General features: G+C 44.3%; 1 pseudogene; it reads left to right on the plus strand.

Annotated features, from left to right (window-relative positions):
- The first annotated feature begins 1033 nt into the window (after positions 1 to 1033).
- LOC140711836 (pregnancy-specific beta-1-glycoprotein 2-like) lies at positions 1034 to 15773 on the plus strand (annotated as a pseudogene).
- Positions 15774 to 18525: the final 2752 nt, after the last annotated feature.

The following is an 18525-nucleotide window of genomic DNA, read 5'->3' on the forward strand; positions in this document are numbered from 1 at the left end:
CCACCTCTGCTCCATGTGTCCTGTTCTGTGGGGCATACTAGGCCAAGTCTAGTGCTGACACAGAACAGCGGCTGCCTGAGGGCCCACAGCCTCCCCGGGAATCGGTCAGGCACCCTGTGACCTGCTTGCCCGCTGCACCTCGTGGGGCCCAGAGCGCATGTGATGGTCACACACAGGCACCACATAGGATGTGGCCACCTACCCCCGGCTGTCCCTTGGGAAGCAGACCTCTCCTGTGTCCCTGCCGGTAGAAGGGGGTATTATTGCTCTTGGCTCCGAGAACACAACTCACCCCCACCCGCCTTCTCAGCTGTGAGCGATGTCCCTTCAGAGAGGCTCTCTGGTGATTGCCTGTTCCTCCTCTACAGAGAGCATCTTGGCCAGGTGAAAATCCTCAGGACAGACCCCTGGGTATGTCAGCACATGGAGGGCTGAGCCCATCACGACAATGGCGTAAGTCGGGATGAATCTCTCCAGCTCTGAACTCCTGCTCTGTCCCAGGCTCCCCTTCCTGTATCTCAGGGAGCCATGTTCCACGGGGTTCCTGGGTAACTTCCCACTTCCTCCTGCACCACCACGGGGAAGGTGTGGTGACCACAGGACAATCAGACGGCCAGGGAAGAGAGGACACCAAAGATGGTCAGGAAGAGATGAGAAACCCATCCACCAGTCCCAAGGGAGCAATAGAGTGACTGAGAACTGTCCCTTTGACTATGGGAATCACAGCCCCCACTGAGCAACCAGCACATGCCTCTCCTCCCAGGAGGCATGAGAGATTCACCCTGCACACCTCCAGGAAGGACAGTTTCCTCTGGGACACCCAGGTCCTGAATGTCCATCCTTGGAAGTTGCAGCCAAGCTAGACACAATTAGAGAAAGGAAGGGTCCCTGTCACCAGGCAACACACAGCTCACCCACAGCACAATGTGGTGTCCCTATAACAGGGACCTGATGCAGCTCCAGCCTCCTGCACTGAAGGGGAGAGCCAGATGGGGATGAAAGAGGGCAAGGGGTGTGAATGTACACCCCGACTCAGAGCCACTGGGTCAACAGGAGGCTGAGGCCCAGAACTGTGCTTGCCCAACCTACAGGATATGTGTGTAACTATGTGTGTCTCTGCGCGTCTCTTTTTTGTGTATGTTTGTTGTTTTGCACATAGTGTGTACCGAGGTTTGGTGACAAAATCACTGCTGAAAAAGGTAGAGGCCTCCACAATTCCCAGGGACTTGACACACAGACAAAAGGAAAAAGAGAAGGAGGGACAAAGAGGCAGTACTGAGAGGGGAGGGGATAGAGAGGTGTCCTGGGGTCAGACCCCGCCCATAAGCCTGAGAAATGCTCCTGCCCAGGGAAGAGGCTCAGCAGAGAAGGAGGAAGGACAGCACAGCTGACAGCTGTGCTCGGAAACATTTTGGATCCCAGGCTCATCTCCACAGAGGAGAACACACAGGCAGAAGAGGCCATGGGACCCCTCTCAGTGCCTCCCTACACACTGCACATCACCTGGAAGGAACTTCTACTCACAGGTGAGGAGAGAACTTCCTGGGAGAGGACAGGAGGAGGAAGCAGAATGATTGGATGGGGTCTCCTGGAGGGGATGGGGTTCTAAAAAATAAAATAAGCCAGCACTTTGGGAGGCTGAGGTGGGTGGATCATGAGGTCAAGAGTTCAAGACCAGTCTGATCAACACAGTGAAGCCCCGTCTCTACTAAAAACAGAAAAAATTAACCAGGTGTGGTGGTGTCCTCTTGTAATCCTAGCTACTCAGGAAGCTGGCACAGGAGAATTGCATGAATCTGGGAGGCAGAGGTTGCAGTGAGCCGAGATGGCACCACTGCATGCCAGCCTGGGAGACAGTATGAGACTCCATCTCAGAAAGAAAAGAAAACAAATAAATAAAGGAAAGAAGGCTCTGTTGGAGCCTGCATTGGGGAAAATATACCAGAGAGGGACAGGGTCACAACAGGAAAATGATATTGAACTGGAATTGCTAATAGGTAGGAAAATCTCAAGTGTTCTGTTCTCCTGGTTTAGCATCACTGGCCACCATATTTTGAAAAATGATAATAATAACTATTATCAGATGACACTTCAGATGAAAATATAAGCAGGACATGAAACACTGTCCTCAGCAAAAAACCTCAACAATTGGGGAAAGAAAAAAAAATATCCCTGGCTTGGAGGTCCCTGGGAACCCTCACATCTGCAGGAGTCTGCAGCCTGTCGCAGGCACTGGGGTGCAACCAAGATCACAAAAGTCTCTGTCCTCATGGAGCTCATGCTGTCATGCGAAGGAAGACAGACATGCAAAGAGATCTGGAATGTGAGGTCAGGTGTTGACAAGAGCTCCGGAGGGAGCAGAGCAGGGAAAGGTGAGAAAGGGAAGATCCAGGGTCTCTGAAGGGGGTGTCAGGAAAGAAGTCTAAGGATGCCCTGATGTGAGCAGGACCTGAGGGCAGTGTGGAGGGAGCCGTGCAGACCCCTGGGGAAGAGGATTTCAAAGAGAAAAATGCCGAGGTCAGAAGTGTTGAATGAATGGGGGTCGTGCTGCTGACCTTGACCCAGTAGGACGGTAGGACAAAAACACACAGACACACATACACACAAATAGGGGTGTGTGTGTTTTTGTGTGTGTGTGTCTTCAAGGCTGATGATTGAAGAGATCTTCCCAGGACCCAGGGCCTCATCTTTTCATCCCAATACATAGGTCTCAATATTGACTGATGCTCTCTCCACCTCCTAGCATCACTTTTAATCTTCTGGAACCCGCCCACCACTGCCCAAGTCACGATTGAAGCCCAGCCAACCAAAGTTTCTGAGGGGAAGGACGTTCTTCTACTTGTCCACAATTTGCCCCAGAATGTTGATGGCTACATCTGGTACAAAGGGCAAATAATGGACCTCCAGCATTACATTACAGCATATACAATAGACACTGAAATGATTGTATTTGGGCCCGCATACAGTGGACGAGAAACAGTATATTCCAATGCATCCCTGCTGATCCAGAATGTCACCAAGAATGACACAGGATCCTACACCATTCAAATCACAAACCGATGTGATGAGACTAAAGGAATAACTGGACATTTCACTTTATACCGTGAGTGATTCCACATCATCCCTGGGTGTTGGGGGGTGGGGGTCACTTCTACTTTGCACACACAGGATGGTCAGGCCTGGACTGTGCCTGTGTCCCTCTCTGCATTATGTCCCATGTTGGGGTTTTGGCATTCAGTGCAGGACACACACAGAGGAGACAAACCTCAACAGATCAGAATTCCTTTCCTGCCTCCAGACCCTGCAGACACTTGCTGCACAGGAAGGACAGTCTGATGGGGGGGGGGGGGGGTTGCTCAGCAGGAGGAGACCAGTCTCAGCCACGCACCTCATGCCCTCTTCATAAACTTGACCCTGAGAAAGACCCTGGAGAACTGAGCCAGGCTTTTCCTAAGTGGCCCCTTGAGATACTCTCAGAGAAGCTCAGTCCTAGAAACCTCAACCCCAGTCCACTGTCCCTAAATCCTTACTCCAGATAAAGCTGAGGAGCCCGTGCCAGGGCTGGGTTGTGGCAGGGCTTACTGGGACCAAGGATTTACCGACTGTCTGAGGACTGTGTCTCCTGGAGCTGCTCACTGCCAGAGCTCAGCCCTCAGAGTCTCATCTGGGCAAGGACAGAGCTTTCTTCACCTGAGACTCAGAGTGGAGAGGACAGAAAGACAAGCTTTGTAGACCATCAGCCAACTGCCTTGTGTGGCTTAGGACACTCCATAGAAAGTCTAATGTCCCCAGAAGCAGAAACAGAAGAGAGAAAATGTACCTGGCAGCAGCTTGTCCACAGGGATCTGACCTAAAGGTGCTCTCTCATGAGAGTGAATGATAATAAATGCTGTTTGTGTGAACACCTGCACTGTGCCAAGCATTAGGTCAGGTGACTGTGAAGAATTTACAATTTATTCATGGATAGCACGAAAAGCTACAGTCCATTCGCCATTTAGCTTATTTGACTGAGAGAAAACTGAGGCACAGGAAGGCACAGTCACTGAACCAGAGTCACACAAACACAAAAGGCAGATCAGGGTCACATGAGGTCTGTCTGCAGCCACAGGCCCATCCTCTCCTCCACCAGAAGTGAGAAATTATTGGGTTCCAAGGGCCCCATAGTCATTTATTGGCTCAAATCCTCTCACCTTCGGCATCCAAACCTCAGAGGAGTGAGAGCAAAAGCTCAGCTGATTAGTCTGCACTCCAGAACTAAATCACCTGCCTCAACTGTCAGAGTCAGTGCAAAAAATGTCCAGGCGTCCCCCTCAGATCTTAACCCCTATCACTGAACCTGAAATCCTGTTTCCCAAAGTGTCCATGTCACTGGCATGACAGGATAAAGGAGAGGACCTTGTTTTCTGTCCTCACTCACACCCCGCACCAGCACAGGCCCAGTGAGAGACACACACTCAGGAGCTCTCACATAACAAATGAAGGAATTGAATGAAGAAATGAATGACCCATAACCTCTTTAGAGACTGGATCTCAGATGTAGAATCCTAGGAGGTCTAGGCCACACCTTTCCCTTGTCCTTCAGAGGCTGACACCCATCTTTCATCCCCCCACTACCTCTTGCCCCTAAAGACACCCCACCTCATGTAAGTTGAAATCCTTTGGCAACTGGAGGGTTTTCAGGGCTCCCTGGTTCTGGACTGTTGAACTGGGGCACCTGGTCCCTGGGGTCTCTGAAGTCACTGTAGCCCCCACTGTTCACTGCCATGCTGTCTCTGCCTCTCTCTGCTTCTCTGTGTCCCTCATCTTCCTCCCACTTCATTCTAACTGGCAAGCCCTGTCCTGCACACCTTCTTCCTCCACCCTTAGGCCTTCCCCAGACACTCGCTCTAACTAGGCTGACTGGTCTGTTCCCTTCCTGCTAACACTGTGGAATGGTCCACCTCCCAGGTAATAGGAACGGCATAGAAATGACCTGGAATTTCCACTCCTACCAGGCTTCATCTCGAGCCAATGTCCCCAAGTCAGTAAGAGAATAAGCTTCCACTGTATCCTCATCCAGGGCTCTTTCCTGTTGTGAGGCTGATCTGTGCACAAGACCGTGGGACAGGGATAGGCAGCTCCTCCATCCATTCTTATAATTCCCAGACATGTTCTTCTGGCCTCCTGCACAAACAAAATCAATTTATCCAGATGGTGATTTGCAGTAAAGAAAGATTTTAATGACTCCAAGTCTGCCAAATAGGAGGACGGAGGTATATTATTACTCAAATCAGCCTCCCTAGTGGATCAGGGGTTAGAGACTTTTTCTTTTTTTAATTTTGAAATCTTTTTTTTAAAAAATATACTTTAAGTTCTAGGGTACATGTGCACAACGTGCAGGTTTGTTACATATGTATATATTTGCCATGTTAGTGTGCTGCACCCATCAACTCGTCAGCACCCATCAACTCATCATTTACATCAGGTATAACTCTCATTGCAACCCCACCCCCAACCCCTCCCCATAATAGGCCCCCGTGTGTGATGTTCCCCTTCCCGTGTCCCAGTGATCTTATTGTTCAGTTCCCACCTATGAGTGAGAACACACGGTGTTTGGTTTTCTGTTCTTGCGATAGTTTGCTGAGAATGATAGTTTCCAGCTGCATCCATGTCCCTACAAAGGACGCGAACTCATCCTTTTTTATGGCTACATAGTATTCCATGACGTATATATGCGAAATTTTCTTAATGTGGTCTGTCACTGATGGACATTTGGGTTGATTCCAAGTCTTTGCTATTGTGAATACTGCCGAAAAAAGCATGCGTGTGCATGTGTCTTTATAGCAGCATGATTTATAATCCTTTGGGTATATACCCAGTAATGGGATGGCTGAGTCATATGGTATTTCTCCTTCTAGATCCTTGAGGAATCGCCATACTGTTTTCCACAATGTTTGAACTACTTTACAATCCCACTAACAGTGTAAAAATATTCCAATTTCTCCACATCCTCTCCAGCACCTGTTGTTTCCTGACTTTTTTTTTTTCATTTATTTATTTTTTTAAATTATACTTTAAGTTCTAGGGTACATGTGCATAACGTGCAGGTTTGTTACATATGTATACTTGTGCCATGTTGCTGTGCTGCACCCATCAACTCGTCAGCACCCATCAACTCGTCATTTACATCAGGTATAACTCCCAATGCAATCCCTCCCCCCTCCCCCCTCCTCATGATAGGCCCCGGTGTGTGATGTTCCCCTTCCCGAGTCCAAGTGATCTCATTGTTCAGTTCCCACCTATGAGTGAGAACATGTGGTGTTTGGTTTTCTGTTCTTGTGATAGTTTGCTAAGAATGATGGTTTCCAGCTGCATCCATGTCCCTACAAAGGACACAAACTCATCCTTTTTTATGGCTGCATAGTATTCCATGGTGTATATGTGCGGCATTTTCTTAATCCAATCTGTCACTGATGGACATTTGGGTTGATTCCAAGTCTTTGCTATTGTGAATAGTGCCGCAATGAAGATACGTGTGCATGTGTCTTTATAGCAGCATGATTTATAATCCTTTGAGTATATACCCAGTAATGGGATGGCTGGGTCATATGGTACTTCTAGTTCTAGATCTTTGAGGAATCGCCATACTGTTATGCATAATGGTTGAACTAGTTTACAATCCCACCAACAGTGTAAAAGTGTTCCTATTTCTCCACATCCTCTCCAGCACCTGTTGTTTCCTGATTGTTTAATGATCGCCATTCTAACTGGTGTGAAATGGTATCTCATTGTGGCTTTGATTTGCATTTCTCTGATGGACAGTTCACCAGCACATCAAAAAGCTTATCCACCATGATGAATTGGGCTTCATCCCTGGGATGCAAGGCTGGTTCAACATTCGCAAATCAATAAACATAATGCAGCATATAAACAGAACCAAAGACAAGAACCACATGATTATCTCAATAGATGCAGAAAAGGCTTTTGACAAAATTCAACAGCCCTTCATGCTAAAAACGCTCAATAAATTCGGTATTGATGGAACGTACCTCAAAATAATAAGAGCTATTTATGTCAAACCCACAGCCAATATCATACTGAATGGGCAATCGGGCAAGAGAAAGAAATACAGGGTATTCAGTTAGGAAAAGAAGAAGTCAAATTGTCCCTGTTTGCAGATGACATGATTGTATATTTAGAAAATCCCATTGTCTCAGCCCAAAATCTCCTTAAGCTGATAAGCAACTTCAGCAAAGTCTCAGGATACAAAATTAACATGCAAAAATCACAAGCATTCTTATTCACCAGTAACAGACAAACAGAGAGCCAAATCATGAATGAACTTCCATTCACAATTGCTTCAAAGAGATTAAAATACCTAGGAATCCAACTTACAAGGGATGTAAAGGATCTCTTCAAGGAGAACTACAAACCACTGCTCAGTGCAATAAAAGAGGACACAAACAAATGGAAGAACATACCATGCTAATGGATAGGAAGAATCAACGTCGTGAAAATGGCCATACTGCCCAAGGTTATTTATAGATTCAATGCCATCCCCATCAAGCTACCAACGAGTTTCTTCACAGAATTGGAAAAAACTGCTTTACAGTTCATATGGAACCAAAAAAGAGCCTGCATCTCCAAGAGAATCCTAAGTCAAAAGGACAAAGCTGGAGACATCACGCTACCTGACTTCAAACTATAGTACAAGGCTACAGTAACCAAAACAGCATGGTACTGGTACCAAAACAGAGATATAGACCAATGGAACAGAGAACAGAGTCCTCAGACATCATACCACACATCTACAGCCATCTGATCTTTGACAAACCTGAGAGAAACAAGAAATGGGGAAAGGATTCCCTATTCAATAAATGGTGCTGGGAAAATTGTCTAGCCATAAGCAGAAAGCTGAAACTGGATCCTTTCCTTACTCCTTATACGAAAATTAATTCAAGATGGACTAGAGACTTAAATGTTAGACCTAACACCATAAAAACCCTAGAGGAAAACCTAGGTAGTACCATTCAGGACATAGGCATGGGCAAGGTCTTCATGTCTAAAACACCAAAAGACATGGCAACAAAAGCCAAAATTGACATCACTGTTTCCTGACTTTTTAATGTTTGCCATTCTAACTGGTGTGAGATGGTATCTCATTGTGGTTTTGATTTGCATTTCTCTGATGGCCAGTGATGACGAGCATTTTTTCATGTGTCTGTTGGCTGTATGATTGTCTTCTTTTGCGAACTGTCTGTTCATATCCTTTGCCCACTTTTTCATGGGGTTGTTTGTCTTTTTCTTGTAAATTTGTTTGAGTTCTTTGTAGGTTCTGGATATTAGCTCTTTGTCAGATGAGTAGATTGCAAAATTTTTTTCCCATTCTGTAAGTTACCTGTTCACTCTGATGATAGTTTCTCTTGCTGTGCAGAAGCTCTTTAGTGTAATTAGATCCCATTTGTCAATTGTGGCTTTTGTTGCCTTTTCTTTTGGTGTTTTAGACATGAAGTCTTAGCCCATGCCTATGTTCTGAATGGTATTACCTAGGTTTTCTTCTAGGGTTTTTATGGTATTAGGTCTAACATTTAAGTTTCTAATCCATCTTGAATTAATTTTCATATAAGGAGTAAGGAAAGGATCCAGCTTCAGCTTTCTTCTTATGGCAAGCCAATTTTCCCAGCACCATTTATTAAATAGGGAATCCTTTCCCCATTTCTTGTTTTTGACAAACGTCTTGAAATTTGTCACTCGGTTCTAACAGTAAGTAAACAGCTGAACAAACTCAAAAGTCGACAACTCGTTAAAATCCCTCAGAGATGGCCAGGCACAGTGGCTCCCGTCTGTAATCCCAACACTTTGGGAGGCTGAGGCGGGCGGATCACGAGGTCAGGAGATCGAGACCATCCTGGCGAACACGGTGAAACCCCATCTCTACTAAAAATACAAACAAATGAGCTGGCCGTGCTGGCGGGTGCCTGTAGTCCCAGCTACACGCGAGGCTGAGGCAGGAGAATGGCATGAACCCGGGAGGCAGAGCTTGCCGTGAGCCAAGATCATGCCACTGCACTCCAGCCTGGGCAATGGAGCAAGACTCCGTCTCAGAAAAAAAAAAATAAATGCTGTTAGAGAAATGAAGAATGCTTTTGATGCTTACTGGTAGAATGCACACAGCTGAGGAAAGAATCCCTAGCTTGAGGATGTGTCAATAGAAACTTCCAAAAATGAAACACGAAATTTCAAAAACAGTACGGGAAAAAAGTGGAGCAATATATTCAACTTCATATTTACCATTTTGTATTGACCATCGCAATTTTTAAATTTTGTAGTTATGGAACAACTACCAAGGCTGTAACATTCATGGAATGGGAATACTGCTTGGTTCGGGGACCTGTTGGAGGTGACCAGGGGGTGCTACCTGATGGTTTTCCTGCCTGGGCCACATTCGATTGTTTCTTCATGATGATGCCATTTTCATAAGGTGGGATTCTTCTTGTGGGGGACACATGACCCAATGGCATCTCACTTAGACTCTTCTTAATTCACACAAACTTAAACTCTAGTTGTATTTCCTTAGGTTGAGAGAAAATGAAGAAGCACTTCACATACCTGTTTTGGGCTCCTCCCCATTTTTCCTAATTCTGCACAGAAATTAGAAAGAGGGAGTTCTTTCTATATTTACTAACATAACAAACAAACATCACTTCTTTTAATTCGGCATCATTCCTCCCTTTATGTAATTGACACACTGACAAGTTCTGTCCCTTTAACGGGACTCTTTCTACTCAAGGACTTGCTAATTTCAAATCACCTTTGGCATCTTTCTTTGAGCATAATGTGATCCTGCTGAATTCACCCCACACCTAAACCTTAATTGGGTATCAAGAGAAATACTACTACCAGCAATTCATCTTAGATACTTGGACCATCAGTAAAAATTTCCACTGATGACAACATTTTAATGTTCCTTCAAATTTTGTTTTGTTTTGTTTTGTTACTAGAGTCACATCATAACATGAGGTCTAAACTCCTGACAACTTTTTATGGAAAAATTACAATATTACAAATTGAGCATCCCAAATCCAGGAATCCAAAATCTGAAATGCTCCAAAATCTAACACTTCTGACCACTGATGTGGTGCTAAAAAGAAGTGCTCACAGGAGCATTTTGGATTTAAAATTTTTCAGATGTGGGATGCTAACCCAGTACATCTACTGCAAATATTCCAAAATAAAAAAAGTTAGAACTCCAAAACACCTGGTTTTAAGCTTTCTGCATAAGGAACACTTTATCTGTATGAACTATAGGTATGAAGATCTATAGGAGATCTCTGGAACCTCCTCATCCTGCATAACTGAAAGCGCACACCCACGGAACAATGTCCTATTCCCCTCACCCCAGCTCCTGGAAACTACTATTCTACTCTCTGATTTACTCTGGAATCCACTGAGATGAGGTACATAGAGTAGTCAAACTCACAGAATCAGAGAGAAGAATGTCTACTGAGAGAAAGTATCTGCAAGACTTCTTCCCAAATATTAGTCTAATAGCCACCAAACGCAAACGGTCCATAAGGGCCAGACCTCCATGATCAGTTCATGCTCGCGCTTTCCACTAGTCAGTTCTGCATTTGCAAACATCCACATGTATTTCTAGAAAGATCCACACGGTCCTCACCTGCCCTTTACAGGGGGAAGGGCAGGTGAGGGCATGGACACAAGACAGGGAATATGGTCTTGGTCCAAAGCTATCAGCTCTTGCCTGTCCCCTTCACTCTTTGTAGGTCATTCCTTGGACTCTACTCTATCTTTAGAGGTCACTGGCTCAAGTCAGTCACTATGAGACAGCTGGGAAAACTGCCCCAACTTGTAGCTCCACTCCCTGATGACTGAATTGACCTCCAGGCTTGACTCTGGTCTCCCCTGTATTATTTCTGCTGAAGTACCCAATCCCAGTCCAGTTTTCCCACTACCCAAAGGGTTTAAGAACAATGGGAAGTTCCATCATCCATCTCTAGGATGCCCTTGGAAAGGGAAGCTGTAGAGAAAACATACCTTTGGAGCAAAGTAAGACTGAAACTAAGAAGATTCTAGCACTGCATGCTCCAGGTGAGGATCACAAGGTGGGCCAGGCAGGCAGTTGGAGAGGGAGGGACTCAGAGAGGCACCAGGGGCTCTGACTGCTGAACCCATGTTTTTCCATGATGCAATGCTGCTGCTCAATTCACACTTGAGAAAGTCTGTGCTTCTCCCACATACAGAAGGCAGCCTCACAATCTCTGAGGCCTCAGATTGCCATGCGTCTGTCTTGTAACACACACTCCTGCCATGAATTTTTAAGGACTTGGGTGGGCTGAAGTGGGAAATGCCATCTCTGATTGAAAAATGTCTTTGGAGGAATCAAAGGTGCCACATAGGACAATCTTCTCTCTGTTATCTGCACAGTGGACACTTCCAAGCCCTACATCTCCAGCAGCAACTTAAACCCCAAGGAGGGCGCGGAGACTGTGATCTTATCCTGTGATCCTGACACTCAGGATGTAAGCTACCTGTGGCGGATAAATGGTCAGAGCCTCCCTATCAGTCACAAATTGCAGCTGTCCGAAAACAACAGGACCCTCAGTCTATTTGATGTCACAAAGGATACTGCAGGACCCTATGAATGTGAAATGAAGAACCCAGGGAGTTCCAGCCGCAGTGACCCAGTCACCTTGAATCTCCTCTGTGAGTATCTTCTGTTCCTCTGTGAGCCAGGCTGCCATCCCAAATACACATGGCCAGAGGCCAGGCCTCCCAGTCCCTCTCAGGTGCAAGTACAGAGACCCTTCTCCCCGGACATCAAAGCTGTCCATGAGTCCTAAGAGTAGGCTTAGGCTTGATCACCAATGGGAGAGAAGAGGCTGCTCCTGTCATGGGAGACTCAGGGACCAAAGCTTATGATAGGAGAAGTAGGTGAATGTCTCAGGCTCCTGATCAGTGAACACAGCAGGGATTTGACTGGGACTTCAGTGTTGTGACTTAGCTCACAGGGTCACTGTGGCCCTTCCACAGACCAGTATTTTCCCTTCCCTCTGACAACATCAGCTGTGATTTTATTCTCTTTGCTCCAGATGGCCTGGACGCCCCCACCATTTCTTCTTCATACACCTATTACCATCCAGGGGAACTCCCCAAGCTCTCCTGCCTCACAGACTCTCACCCACTGGCAGAGCATTCTTGACTGATTGATGGGAAGTTCCAGCAATCAGCACAAGTGTTCTTTATCCTCCAAACCACTAAAACATAGAGAGGGGTCTATATCTGTTTCATCCATAACTCAGTCACTGGTTGAACAAATCTCATAATCGAGAGGATCATAGTCCCTAGTAAGTGGATCCCTGGAGCACTGGCAATATGTTTTCCAGTGAAGTCTATCTGGCTATCAGCGAAGAGCCACCTGCACTCTGCTAAGGGAGAGGGAAAATCAAAAACCCAGGACAGGGAATATGTTTCTGCTCGAAAACCACCAACTTTTGCCTGTGCCCTTCACTCTTTCTAGATCATTCTTTAGACTATACAGTAACAATGAACAATGTGAAAGGAAATTCAGAAAAGAATTTCCATTGTCATTAACATCAAAAGGAATAAAATATTTTGGAATAAGTTTAAGCAAAAAGGTCTAAGGGTTATACACTGAAAACTACAAAACGTTACTGAATGAAATTAAAGACGACATCAATATGTGGGAAGACATTTCATTTTCATGGACTGGAAAAATCAACGTTGTTAGGATGACAATACTACCCAAAGTGAGCTACAGATTCAATGCAACCCCTATCAAAATCCCAGTAACATTTTTTTGCAGAATTACAAAAATCTGTCCTAAATCTGACCTGATAGGCTCTTATTGATGACTGCCACAACAGAGACACTGAGAAAAAGATACAAACATGGAAAGGTGGAAAGTGTTGACGACATAGAAAACAGCAATCATTATTTCTCACATCCCAAAGCCTTCAAAAACATACAAGTGCAGCATGGCCAGTATGGAATTGACCAAAAACTAATCACCAAGCTAGAAAAGTGGTGAGGAAAAAAAAGGGCAAGAATGTATTTAGCCTATCACCACACACTTTTGCTGACTAATCTGACGCTGAAAAGAAATGCTCACTGGAGCATTTTAGATCTTGAATCTTTCAGATTTGGAATGCTAAACCAGTAAGTATGTGACAAAGATTTCGAATCAAAAAATGTCAGAAATCCAAAACACTCTCTGTCCTAAGTCTGATGCGTAAGAAACAATCTGTGTGAACTGTAGACATCAAGCTGTACAGCAGATCTCTAGAACCTCCCCGTCTTGCATAACTGAAACTGCACACACATGAACAACTTCTGATTCTCCCCACTCCCAGCTCCTGGCAACCAGCAGTCTCTTCTCAGATTTACTCTGGAATCCACTAACATGAGGTCCCTAGAGTAGTCAAACCCATGGAATCGGAGAGTAGAGTGTCCAGTGAAAGAAAATATTTGCAAAATTTCTCCCCAACTGTCTCATATCCATCAAGCACATATGGTCCACAAGGACCATATTTCCAGCAGTTAATTCCCACCCTTTCCACCAGTCCGTTCTGCATTTGCAAATGTCCACATGTATTTCTGGAAAGATCCATTTAGTCCTCACCTGCCCTCTGCAGAAGGAGAGGAAACTTAAAGAACCCAAAACAGGGAACATGGTTCTGCTCCAAAGCCACCAGCTCTTGCCTGACCCCTTCACTCTTTCTAGATTATTCCTTGCACTCTGCTCTATCTTTGGAGGTCACTGGCTCAAGTAAGTCATCATGAAACACCTGCAGAAAACTACCCCACCTTGTGCCTCCACTGCCTGATGACTGAACTGACTTCCAGACTTGACTCTGGTCTCCCCTGTCTTCTTTCTGCTGAAACATCCAGTCCCAGGCCAGGCTGCTCAGTATCTTCAGGGTTTCAGGACAATGGGAAGTCCCATTATTACTCATCTCTAGAATGTCCTTGGAAATGGAAGCCGCAGAGAAATCACATCTAGGGGGGCAAAGTTGGATGGAATTTGGAAGGAGCCCAGCAGTTGCACATTCCAGGTAAGGAACCCAAGGTGAGCCAGCCAGTCAGCTGATTAGAGAGGGACTGGGAGGTGTATCAGGGACTGTGACTCCCACTTATGTGTCTGTCCATGACCCAACACTGCTGCTCAATTCACACTTGAGAAAGTCTGTGCTTCCCTAAGACAGAGCAGGCGGCCTCACAGTCTTTGAGCCCTTAGATCATCATCATGCATCTGTCTTGTGACACACACACCAGTTATTGGTTTTCAAGGACTCGGGTGGGCTGAGAGGTGGGAGATGTTAACTCTGATTGAAGGATGCCTGTGGAGGAATCAAAGGTGCCACACAGGACAATCTTCTCTCTGTTATCCACACAGTCCCAGGCTAAAGCAACCCGGTGAAAACAGGATCCTCATTCTAGCCAATGTCACAAGAAATGACACAGGCCCCTATGAATGTGAAATATGGGACCAAGTTGGTAGCACCCCCAGTGACCCAGTCATGCTGGATGTCCTTTGTATCTTTGGTTCCTGTGTGGACCAGGCCACCCGCTGAAATCCAAATGAACACAGGCCAGGCATCTCAGTCTCTCTCAGGTCCAAGTACAGACACTTTTATTTCTGGACACCAGGGTTGGCCATGGCTCCCTGCCCTGGGAAATTCTGGGTATGCACAGCCTTAAACAAAAATATAAGGGGAGGAGATGCTCTTGTCATGGGAGACTTGGGGTCTACAGCCTGTGATGGGAGAAACAGGAGAATACCTCAGGCTTTGGCCCAGTGAACACAGGAGCGGTTTGGCTGGGCCTTGAGCGTGTGTCTTGGCTCAGAGGGACACTATGTCCCTTTAAGAGACCAGGAACATCCCCTTCCTTCAGATGACATCACCTGTGACTTTATTCTCTTTACTCCAGATGGTCCACACATCCCCAGCATTTTCTCTTCATCCCCCTATTACCGTTCAGGAGAAAAACTCTACTTGTACTGCTTCACGGACTCTAACCCACCGGCAGAGTATTCTTGGACGATTAATGGGAAGTTTCTGCAATCAGGACAGGAGCTCTCTATCCGCGAAATTACTACAAAGCATAGCGGAATCTATGGTTGCTCCGCTCGTAACCCAGCCACTGGCAGCGAAAGTTCCGCATTCAAGACGATCCAAGTCTCTGGTAAGTGGATCCCTGCATCACTGGCAATAGGGTTTTAGGTGGAGTCTATCTGGCTTTCAGAGAAGACCCAGGAAAACATTTTAATTCCCAGCCTGTGGCCCATTGGCAGAAGCAAATCCTAAATTCTCCTTCTGAACCCTCCCAATCTGTCTCTACGGACTCTCTTCTCCTTGTTTTTCTGTTTTCTCATGGCTGACCTTGTGTCCAGTCTGAGAAGCCTAGGGAGGGGACTTTGTCATCCCTGAGCCCTATGTGATGGAAGAGGCTTCACAGAGGGACAAGAAGGAGAGTCCTCAAGGTCAAGTTGCTTCTCGCTGTCACCAACACATCCCTTTCTGCCACATCTTTATTTTTTTCCCCTACTGCATGAGCTACAAGGAGCATCCGAGGCTTTGAAACAAGCTCACATTTTTCCCCCAAATGAGAGTAGGAAAGCCCTTGGATGAGAAAGGGGCAGCTCAGACCACTCTCTAATCTGCTCCAGGCTTCTCCGGTGACTGGCCCTGCCTGACTCCACCTGGTGTGGGACCAGCATGTGTGGAGAAAGACCCCTGGTGGCCTGTCCTGAATTCGGCTAAATCGAGCTGCCAGTTGGTGTGAAGGCTAGGCTGCAGGGAAATTAAAAGAGAGGGAGCCTCGGGGCAGACTCTTGAGCTGTGTCCTGGCTCTGAAGTCACCGGCTGTATGAGGCTGTTGGTACAGCACGTGGGACACAGCACAGAGGACAGTGAGTGATGCACACTTGGAGACATAGGGAGATTCACCTCTGGGGTTCTGCATGGCAGGAAAGGGGTTATGCCAAAGAGTGTGTATTTATAGAGTGTAAGACTACCAGGACACTTTACATATATCCAATATAAGGCTTATCATTAACTATTTCTAAGTGTGCAATTTAGTGTTGTGTGAACATCACACTATCCATTTCTAGAACTTTTTCTCTTTACCATATTAAACCTCTGTACCCAATAAACAGTAACTCTCACTCCTTCTCCCCCTAACCCTTAGCACATACCATTCTACTTTCTGTCTCTATGTAACTGGCTATTCTATCTTTTATAAATGGAATTATAGAATAATTATCCTTTCGTGTCTGGCTTATTTCAGTGAGCATAATGTCTTCAAGGTTCATCCACTTTGCACGGTGTATTGGAATTTTATTCCTTGTTAAGGTTGAATAACATTTCGATGTACAGATATACCTCATTTCCCTACCCACTTATCTTTCAATGGACTTTTCCATTGTTTCCATTTTTGGCTATTGTGTGTAATGCTTCTCTGAACATCAATGTGCAAATATTTGTTCACATTTCTTTCAATTCTATAGGGAGTATGTCCAGAAGTGGAATTGCTGGATCGAATTGTAATTTATTGTTTAAATTTTTGAGAAACAGCCACACCACTTTTTACAGTGGTTATAACATTTCCCATTCCCATCAGCAGTGCACTAGAGCTCCAACTTTTCCGTCTATTTGAAAATACTTTTCGTTTTGTGTTGCTGTCATTGTTGTTGTTTATCAAAGCCATCCTAAAGTGTGTGCGGTGGTGTCACATTGTGGTTTTGATTTGCATGTCTCTAAGTATTCGTGATGCTGAGGAGCTTTGCTTGGGCTTATTGGATATTTGTATATCTTCCTTGGAGCAAACTCTATTTTAATCCTTGGTTCATTTTGTAATTGTGTTTTTGGATGTTTGCTGTTGTTAACTTGTAGTTTTTTGTGTATTCTGGAAATTAATTTCTTATCACACTTATAATTTGCAAATATTTTTCTCATTTTATGGGTTGCCTTCTTACTCTCTTGAAAATGTTCTTCGATATATAAAACGTTTTGATTTTTATGAAGTCCAATTTATCCATTTTATTTGTTGCCTATTCTTTTGTTGTTACAACCAAGAAATCATTGTGAAATGCAATATCATGAAGTTTTTATCCTATGTTTTCTTCTAAGAGTTGTATAGATTTTGCTCTTACATTTAGATATCTGATCTATTGTGGGTTAATTTTTGTATATGATGCTAGGTAAAGGTTCCACTCATTCTTGCCCTTGGATATCCAGCTTTTCCAATATCTTTTGGTGAGAACACTATCCTTTCCCCATTGAATGATCTTGGCACACTCGATGAAAATCATTTGGCCATATATGCAAGTATTTCTTTCTGGAGTCTCTGTTCCATTTCATTAATTTCTATGTCCTCTTTTATGCCAGTACCACACTGTATTGGTTACTGGGGCTTTGTAGTAAATGCTGAAATCAGGAAGTGTGAGTCCTTCAGTTTCATTCTTCCTGTTCAAAGTTGTTTGTCTATTTAGGGTCATGAGTTTCAATATAAATTTTAGGACGCATTTTTCTTTTACTGCAAAAATGTCACTGAGATTCTGAGAGGAATTATATTGAATCTGCAGCTCACTTTGGGTTTCATTGTCCTCCTGACAATAGTGAGTCTTCTAATTCATGAAAACAAAATGTCTTTCATTTTATTGATGTCATCATTAAGCAATATTTTATGGATTTCAGGTATAATCATTTCACCTCTTTGGTTAAACTTATTCCTAAGTATTTTATTCTTTTTGATATTAATACAAATTAAAATTTTTTTCTTAATTTCCCTTCAGATGGTCCATGGTTAGTGTATTGAAATACGACTGATGTTTGAATGTTGATTTTGTATTGTGGAACATTACTGAATTCATTTATCAATTCTAACAGGTTTGTCCATCTTTAGGATTTTCTAGATATAAGTTCAAGTTATCTATGAACAGAAATAATTTTACTCCTTTCTTCCAATTTGAATGTCTTTTTAAAAATACTTGCCTAATTTTTCTGACTAGACCTTTCAACACTACATTGAATAGAAGTGTCCAAAGCAGCAACCTTGTCTTGTTCCTGCTCAAACAGGGAAAGCTTTCATTCTTTCTCCGCTGAGTATGATGCTAGCAGTGGGTTTTTCACATATTGCCTTTATGTTGAGGTGGTTTCCTTACATTCTTAGTTAGAATGTTTTTATTATGAAAAAATATTGAATTTCATCAAATGCTTTTATTGATTCAATATTATTACTGGTTATAGTTCTAGTCATATTTTTGTGTTTTTCTAGGAATTTGTCTATTCCATCTAGTTTATACAATTTATTGGCATACAATTACTTACAGTAATTTCATAATCATTATTTTATTAGAATTGGTAGTAACCATTTCATTTTCTGTTTTTTCTTTTTTACTTTTCTTTTCTTTTCTTTTTTTTTAGAGAAAGAGAGAGAGTCACTCACTCTGTAGGCCAGCCCAGGCTGAAATACAGTAGTGTGAATGTGCCTCACTGTAGCCTC

This window comes from Chlorocebus sabaeus, chromosome 6, assembly GCF_047675955.1.
Source record: "Chlorocebus sabaeus isolate Y175 chromosome 6, mChlSab1.0.hap1, whole genome shotgun sequence".
Lineage (NCBI taxonomy): Eukaryota > Metazoa > Chordata > Mammalia > Primates > Cercopithecidae > Chlorocebus > Chlorocebus sabaeus.